We start from the raw sequence: 451 nt of genomic DNA, 5'->3' as shown, positions 1-451 counted from the left end.
GGACACAGGTGTTTGGGTCTGTTAATTCATAAGATCCTTTATATACATCTATTCCATCTAACATTTATTGTACTCAGCCTCTTCTATTATTCGCCAAATTGAGGGGGTTTATTTGACTCGTAATTACAAGGTAACATTGCTACTTCTGGTGGAAACAATTGCTTTTTCACTCTCTATTTTTAATCATCTGCCTTTCTTTCTCAACAGTAACGCTTTGAGCTGGATAATTCCTGCCATGAAAGCGCTTTTTAACTGCTTTCTCTCTGCTTCTTTGTCAGTATAATCGTGTTTTTGCTATTTCATTTGGGTGAATTATGTGTTATTTAAGCACTCTTATTATCTGACCTTTGAAACAATATGGTAGTGGTTGTGCACCATTAAAGACATTTTATACTTCAAAAAACTTTTCTAACTATTCACATATGTGGTGCTGTCAGTGGTTTCTTCGTTT

This window comes from Trypanosoma equiperdum (assembly GCF_001457755.1).
Source record: "Trypanosoma equiperdum strain OVI genome assembly, contig: ctg_68, whole genome shotgun sequence".
Taxonomy (NCBI): domain Eukaryota; phylum Euglenozoa; class Kinetoplastea; order Trypanosomatida; family Trypanosomatidae; genus Trypanosoma; species Trypanosoma equiperdum.
Note: the sequence above shows the minus strand (reverse complement) of the source record.